The sequence below is a fragment of the Mesoplodon bidens genome, assembly GCF_964165515.1.
Source record: "Mesoplodon bidens genome assembly, chromosome: 1".
Taxonomy (NCBI): domain Eukaryota; kingdom Metazoa; phylum Chordata; class Mammalia; order Artiodactyla; family Ziphiidae; genus Mesoplodon; species Mesoplodon bidens.
This window is the reverse complement of record NC_138176.1, coordinates 175714329-175721908: the sequence shown is the minus strand read 5'-3', so window position 1 is coordinate 175721908 and position 7580 is coordinate 175714329. Positions and strand designations below refer to the sequence as shown.

Genomic DNA, 7580 nt, shown 5'->3' with positions numbered 1-7580 from the left:
TCCTTGTTATCTGAGCCTTTTCCTGGTCTTGCCTCTTGACTCACAGAGCTGGACATTTTCCTTTACCAAACCAAAAGTGACTATGGAGAGTGCTACTGTTGATGCCTGGAGATTGGCAAGGAGGGAGAAAAGGCCCTGGTGTGGCTGCTACTGACTTGTACAGGGGTCAAGCAGACAGCACTACTGGCAAGACAGTGGGCAAGACTGCTGTGGCTCCCTCTTGTCCACAGGTCCCCACTGTCCCTTGGGCATCTGATACTGTGGGAAGGACAGCCAGAGGAAGGGGGCAGACACAAGTGAGTTTTAGTCTCTGATCCCCAGTGATGCCACAGTTTGATCCCCTCACGGGAGTACAGTCTGAATGACTCTGGGGGCTACACGGTGTGTGTGCGCCACACCTGAGTGGTTGCTGGGCAGAGCTGCTCTGAATTTGGCCAAAAGCTGCTGCCACTCTACCCCATCAGAGTGTACACAAAGACCAGAGCCAGTCATCCACATGTGAACCTCCCAGAGCTTCTGCCATCCTCCTGCTGGAGCCCGGGTGAGCCCAGAGCCTCGTGGATAGGTGCAGGCAAAAAGGAAAAGGTCACGGTTCGTACCATCTGGGGTGCCAAAATTTGTTACTGACCCTTTTGAGTCAGGCCCCCACAAGGGTCCTCCTGACTATTGAGCCAATAGAAGGAGACCTAGTTCAGTTCAGAAGCAAAGGAAAGTTTTCTTTTTGATCAGAGAGCTCCTTGTGCTGTAGGGTACATGCTCTCCCTGAAAGCTGCTCTATAGGTGGAGCTGCTTTATAGGGTTCTTATTAGTGCAGAGGGGGTCCAAGTTCTTGCCAGCCAGGTTCAGGGGTATTGATCACAGCCCTTCAGATCGCAGTGCCGGGCACAGCATGTCTGCACCTGTCTGGGCTGGCCATTTCACACTAGAAACTGGTCTGAAGTACTGTGCTGGGTGTAAGGGCTCTGCATGCGGCACCCTATGAGCAAGAGAGACTAGACTGAACACAAAGGAAAAGAAAAAAAAGGTTAGACGTCATTACCCAGATGCTGTTTTTATTCCCTGGAGATTGTTAATGGGCTTTGCAGGTAACATTTTGTCAAGTTTAACCAGAAATAAAGATTACTTTGATTTCTGTGTTGTCCCCATGTGTATTTCCCAATTGCCCCATTACTCAGTTGAAAAAGACTAGTGTCCCCCCTGCCTCAGCACCGCTAGGAATAGTTTACCCAGAAATCTCAAGCAGTTTGTTCAAGTAGATCATCAAATGTCTGTCCATGAATACCTTCCTATAGTCTCAAACTTGCATAATCATGTTTCTAGAAGTAAATCCCAAGCTCTGCTCTATACACACATTCAAGGTTCTATATTTCTTTTACTTTGTCACTGTGCCATTTTTGTAAGGAGTTGTCCTTGACCCAGCGGTTGAGGCTGGCATGCTGCTGTGTACACATTCCTGTCCGTAGGTTAGAAAAAGATCTGTCAAAGACGAAAGGCTTCATTTTTGAAGAGGGAGCCTGCAAGTGCATGTGTGCCTTTTTCCTAAGGTATTATTTTCCCACTTAGTCATGACACTCTAACTATGAGGGGAGTAGCAGCTATGGTTCACGTGCCAACTAAAAGTGACTTCTCTTAGAAGAGAAAGAGGAAGAGGACAAAGGAGGAGAGGAGAAACCATATGAGGGTTATAATTAGTGCTACAGTATCTGAAGTGTCAAAGTATTTATTGTTGCTAACACTGTTCTAATAGGGTCCAAAATACATAAAGGATTTAATATGTAAAGCATGGTAGTTAATTGTTAGCATTGTTCTCTTTCAAAGTTGGTTGCTAGCAAATAGAAAAATATTACAACCAATGTATTTATTCAGTATCCTTTTTTCCTTATTTTTATATTTATACTCTTTCAAGAATTTGATATTAAAATATATTTTTATTTATAAAATTACAATGATATAGGTTTTGCTTATTATTGTTAATTCCATATTTCTAAAGTATAAGTTGGTAATCCACAGTGGTGTTCTGTTTAAAAAATAAATAAACAAGTAAGGATTAAAAATACATATGAGCCAAAAACATTGTGACTAATAATATGAGGAGTAAATGGAGTTTTTCTCTCTAATGTGTTTATATTGCACAATGCACCTCTGAAAAAAAATTCCAAGATAAAATCATATGTTTAGAGTATTAAGATAATTTAAGAATCATCTAGATCAAGAAACAACACAGAAGCCTTAAAGAATTTGTGCAAGTTTGTCCAATTTAGTAAAGGCATTTCTGGCCCTAGAACAGTAGTTACCAGCTCATTTTTTTCTTTTCTTTTTCTTTTTTCTTTTTTTAATTTATTTTTATTTATTTATTTTTGGCTGTACTGGGTCTTTGTTGCTGCACACGGGCTTTCTCTAGTTGCAGCAAATGGGGGCTACTCTTCGTTGTGGTGTGTGGGCTTCTCATTGTGGTGGCTTCTCTTGTGGAGCATGAGCTCTAGGCACACAGGCTTCAGTAGTTGTGGCACATGGTCTCAGTAGTTGTGGCTTGCGGGCTGTAGAGTGCAGGCTCAGTAGTTGTGGTGCAGGGGCTTAGTTGCTCCGCAGCATGTAGGATCTTCCCAGACCAGGGCTCAAACCCATGTCCCCTGCATTGGCAGGCGGATTCTTAACCACTGTGCCACCAGGGAAGCCCTTCATTTTTTTTTTTCTTATTTCATAATAAAAGTAATGCTTCTGTTAAAGCAGTATTGCTCAAAGTACAGAAAGTAGAACACAGTTCCACTGAATATCGTTTTTTACAAAATAAATTGGAGACCATGTCAAATAAGTTCATAAAAATCTATAGTAACAATTAAAGAATGGAGCTAGCTTGTAGGGCTTTACCCAGTCTTTCCTAAACTAAAATCCTTTGTGAGTCATGAGAGGGATAGAAGACAGAGCATTTCACATAGGTCCCTGGTTTTGAAACATCACTTTATGTTTATTCTCTGAGAACACTTTTTGAGAAATGTTTCTCTCTTGGAAATGGTTTTATCAAGCAGTCAACAGAATTTCAAAAGTCCTATTGTATTAATACATTTCAAATTCACAAAAGCCTTATGATATGCCATACACCTTATGCGTAATATGCAGCACACTGACAAACTATTAACTGAAAATCCATCGATATGAGTTTAGGGTTCAAGGAGTACAATTCACTGTTTACTTTTTGTTCTTATGGAATCTTTGTACTAAAGTAAAAAGTATAGTAATTCAGGACACTCACCTTTAAGTTTTTGAACAGCATTTGGTGCATAATATGTGCTAAAGAATGCGTAGCATGAATCACTTGTAAAAGCTGCCCACTTTAGGTTTTTAGGATTTGTCATTAGGTGATTGAAAACTCTAGAGGCACATCTTCCCTCTTTAGTCAATGACAAACAAAGAAACAAGACAAGTCACACACACACACAATTGAGGGGGTGATTGGAACTACAAAAACTATTGATAGCAGGTTATCCCTTTTTCCATTTGTACACAATTTTATCTAGTTTTTCTGATTTAGTGTTTTTTTTTTTTAATTTGGGTCCTCTTTTCCAGTGCTCTTAACTTCCAGTGCTCTGTAAATGTGCATTACTTTTTTCACTCTATTACCCATAAATAGAACTCATTCTAATTGACTCACAAATGATCCCAGAGCACAGAAATATCTTTAAAAGAATATTTCTGAAGTTCAGAGGGTTTTATTTTTATTTTTTTTAAGTGAAACAATGAATACTCTGTATCTGGGCTTGTTTCACATTTTACAAGAAGATTAATAGAGATGTCATTAGAGTCAGGTAGTAAGTATTTTTTGGAAAGTGGTTTGGTGTTAGTTTCACATCTCATATTAGCAGATTTGTTTGGTGTTAATAAAGTCCCTCTATTGGGATTTGTCTGATATTTTTCTCATGATTAGACTCAAGTTTTGTGTTTTGGGAAGAAAGTCACTGAGGTAGAGTGCCATTCTCATCTAGTCATATACAAAATAGTACATATTGTCGAGATGACTTATTATGGTTCCTATTGACCTGAGAGAGTGTTTTTCAGGTTTAATCACTTTAAAGTTAGGGGTTTTTTCTCCTTACTTTTCTATACTATATTCTTTGGAAAGAAATTACTATTTACAGCCCATGCTTAAAGGAGTGAGATTCATGATCCACCTCTTGAGGGCAAGGAATCTAAATAAATTATATAGAATTGTTCTGCAAGGGAAAAGCATCTCTTTTTCACCACTTATTCATTCATTTATTTATATCAGTTTTGACTCATAGATATTTATTTTATTCTTTGGGTTATACTCCAATAACATTTGATTTATTTTGTTGCTCAAATTGTCCCAGGTTTAACCATTGGGAACTCTCTCAGTTGGTTCCTCTGTCTCCTTAATATACCCCCATAATTGTGGGTTTTTTCGTTGTTGTTTTTGGTTTTCTTGCACAACTCTTATGTTTCATCAGTACAAGATACTCTGAGATCATCTTGTGCATTCTCTACACAGTCTTAGAATCTGCCATTTCTCCAAGGAGTCCTGATTTATTTTATTGACGAATGGTATTCGAAACTAAGATCGGAATGCTACGTATTTGTACATTATTTGATACAACTACTCTTTCCCCACTTAAAAGTGATATCCCATGTAAATTCTTGCAATAATGCTGGATAGTATTTATTGAGTAGTTGCTGAGTTCTGGGCAATGTTCTGATTACTTTATCTATATCGCCTCAGTCTCTAAAATAATCCTTTGATATTGGTACTATTGCTTTCCCTACTGTATCCAAGATTGCTCAAGCTCACACAGAATAATAAATTATGTGATAGGTATTCACACCCATGCAGTCTGACTTGTCTGATGTCATTCTAATCCAAAAATGCTGGTTATTTACTATACTTTTTTAAAATGACATTTAGTTCTTTCTCTTTCATCATATTACTTTGTATATATAACTATCAGCTTATTATATTTAGAAATTAATTTCTAATTTTGTGGAAGCCTTCCCTAGAAACCCCAATAATATATAGAAATTAGGTGCCATTCTTCTATTTGCAATACTGTGTCACTATATTGTAATTGTACACGTTTAAATCTCTCTCTTCACTAGTTAATAAACTCCTTAAGTGCTGGAATTCTGGCTTGTATATCCCAAGTCCTGTCATAATTTATGGTTTTAGTATATTTGGATAAATGTACATCTTTATGAGGCTGCAAGCAACTAATATAGTTGATTCATATTAATATTTTTAGAAGTAATTTGCAGTCTTTTGGCTAACTTGTAGTTGTTCAATAATTGTTGAGTGAATGAATATAGATTTATGAAATCAGTCCTATCACTCCTTATGTGGATAGCATTTGAATTGTTTCTCAAATAGAAAATAAATACAGAAGGGCTAGGTCTTCATGCTAAGAATTTGTTTCTCTAAATAGTATGTGATACTTCTATCATTTGAAATTGTTTTAAAGTTCATGGAAGTTTGTTTTGTTCTGTTTTTGTGTGGAATTAATAATTCCTTATTGACAATAAACACAAAACTTGTTTTCCTGCATATTTTAACCAAAATAAATGAGAATATACTTTAAAAAAGATTGGGTAAATGGTAAATTTAGAAGAGTTAGGAATACTGGAACAGAAGAGAATTATTTCTGGTACTTAAATATTTATTCATGATTTCTTGTCTCTGGCAAAAAGAAAGGGAGGGGGAGTTAAAAATCAAAGTGGATTTAATTCTTTATCATTATTCAACAAATTCAGTGAACAGAAAAATATACTGGATTTTCTAGGAACAACTTTTGTTATTTCGGAAATGTTAAAGTAGGTTAAAAGAAAAATAGTTATTGACCTAAATATCTCCAGTGTTAGAAGATTTTTTCCCTATTATTCAGAAATAAATACTTTGCTAAAATCTGTAAGTAAAATGGTACTGTTTTTATATTATATTTGAAGAATTCACTTTTGATGCAGTTGATCAATCCAAGATGATTTTAATCTATTGAAAAAAATTAGAGAGTCATGTTTATTAGATGTTTAACTTTGCATGAGAAAGGATTTCTTATTCAAGTTCCTGCCAATTTTTGCACCCTAGAGTGCCTAGCCCATAAAAGTCACTGAATAAATAGTTACTAAATGTCTGCATAACATATTGGTTAAAATTGAGCTTTAAACCAATTTTCTCATAGGGAAATACTCTGATTAAGAAATAATATTAAGTAGGGCCTCCCTGGTGGCGCAGTGGTTGAGAGTCCGCCTGCCGATGCAGGGGATACGGGTTCGTGCACCGGTCCAGGAGGATCCCATATGCCATGGAGCGGCTGGGCCCGTGAGCCATGGCCGCTGAGCCTGCGCGTCCAGAGCCTGTGCTCCACAACGGGAGAGGCCACAACAGTGAGAGGCCTGCGTACCGCAAAAAAAAAAAAAAAAAAGAAAAGAAATAATATTAAGTAATCCAATACTTAGTTATTGAGATAATAGTTATTGAATGTAAATATTATTCCATCCTTTATTGGATGTAATTCTCTTTAAAATAACATCATTTATTTAACTGCTATTGTACCCCCACCACTTTGAGGGGGAAGAAGTATCAATTATAATATGCAAGGGAATCATTTTGACAAGAAATAAGTGACTGATAAAGTCAGTCTTCTGAATTTCACTTGGAACTTTATTTTCAAATTTAATAATAAATTTTCATAAGGATGAACAAATGGGTCATAAAAATTTTTTAAAAACTTATAGCATACTAGTAAAACTGATGCTTTCCTCAAAATTCTTAAGTTCTGTAACAGAAATAAAGCCAGTGATTTGGAAATTTTGTAGTATATTTTTGTCCTTAAATTAATAAATAAAAAATATACTCAGATTTCCTTTTATGTTTACATTATGGACACTGTTTTTCTGAAATGCTAATTTCAAGTTCCAGCATCTAGTCCACTAATTAGACATGTATAATAAATATTTGTTGAATTAAAGTTTACCCTACATTAGCATCAGTTTGTGTTAGAAGTGTGATGTAGTAAAGTTCTACAATAAATGATATTAATATTCTCATTGAATTCTAATAAAGTTCTATGCATAAACTTTTTTACTATTTTAACCACCCTGAGAATCAAAATACTTAGCCCTCATGTATTGATATTTTAAGTCTCATTCTAGAGACTGGTCAATTCAGTCAAAGCTATTGCTTCACAATCCCAATAAATAAACTTCCTTGTGTTAAAGGAATCTAATGTACCATATAGATTTACACTCAGTGGAAACCAACAAATAAATTGTTTTCTGACAGTGTGCCCAGAATGTTCTAATATTTCATTTATTATTTCTTTAAATGAGTTGTAGAAATCTAGTTTACAAATCATTACATTGGCCATTAGCATATTATAATTCTCAACTTACTCCATCATGCATGAAGAAAAAAATGAAGTCTTAAAACTAATGCATAAATAAATTCATACCAGTGACTCTAGAAGAAGTAACAGCATTTGTAATTTTGTAAATAGTCCAGTTTATGGCAATAAGCCCATGTTAGATCATTCAAAAGGATTTGTTGAGTTTATATTAAATCATTCAAAAAGGATTTGTTG

General features: G+C 35.8%; 1 pseudogene across 1 annotated transcript in view; it reads right to left on the bottom strand.

Annotated features, from left to right (window-relative positions):
* Nucleotides 1-855: 855 nt before the first annotated feature.
* Nucleotides 856-7580, bottom strand: part of LOC308629335 (E3 ubiquitin-protein ligase RNF13-like) — a 160043-nt pseudogene continuing 153318 nt past the window's right edge. The window contains exon 5 of the transcript in view: nt 856-997. The product of the transcript in view is annotated as an E3 ubiquitin-protein ligase RNF13-like (transcript). The remainder of the gene's footprint in view (nt 998-7580) is intronic.